The sequence below is a fragment of the Schistocerca serialis genome, chromosome 4 (assembly GCF_023864345.2).
Source record: "Schistocerca serialis cubense isolate TAMUIC-IGC-003099 chromosome 4, iqSchSeri2.2, whole genome shotgun sequence".
Taxonomy (NCBI): domain Eukaryota; kingdom Metazoa; phylum Arthropoda; class Insecta; order Orthoptera; family Acrididae; genus Schistocerca; species Schistocerca serialis.
In genome coordinates this window covers 82,639,005-82,639,853 of record NC_064641.1, presented here as the reverse complement: position 1 = coordinate 82,639,853, position 849 = coordinate 82,639,005, and positions in this window count along the sequence as shown.

The following is an 849-nucleotide window of genomic DNA, read 5'->3' as shown; positions in this document are numbered from 1 at the left end:
TCCGCCATCGCAAGTTCTTGAACCTAATGGCCCATACCATCTTGCTTGTTCAGTTCGCGGTATGATTTGTTGTACTGTGGATGTATGTATGAAATATACCAAGTATTACAGAAATGAGTGTGTTTCCTTGGGCTACAACCCAACAGAAATACTATAGTGGTGACCCTGAGTAAGAATTCATGTTTTGTTCCCTTGTAGTGCAAGTATTTTCATGTCTACCATGCTGGCTTTGTTTACACCTTCATTCGTTCTGCTTGGCCATGTATCCTGCCAAGCAGCACATGGAGATTGAAGCTCCTGCACCTACAATGGGACATTTCATCACTTCACCACCACCTGAACTCTGTAACAAGTTTCCTGCAGTTTCATTGCCGCAACACTTTTGCCACTTGACAGTGCATGTGACTGCAGACTTAGGCTTTGCCTCTCCAGCAAATGTGCATCAACACGTGTATTTTGAAAAAGATAATGAGAAGAGCAAAGTTCCTGCATTTCATCATGCTGATGTGTATTCTGCCTTTCATGCACAGACTATGTCTCAGACACTGGCTGCACTGGTGAACATTACAACAGTGCTGTGTACAACCTCGCCTTTGTCCAGACACACTACGAGTACCAATCATGCTCCCGAGACATCTGAGTGCTTTACTGCTTCATCGGTCTACAAAGTGGACAATGCCCAGTGTATATAATGAATATTTCCAGTCCCGTTTCCACCCCAGTGACTGTTTGGCTCCTCAGTACACTTAACAGCCTACTACCTGACGTGAACAATGAGGTTTCTGCCCCTTTAAACATGCCACAGCTCATCATGTCCCCCCCCCCCCCCCCAACACACACACACACACA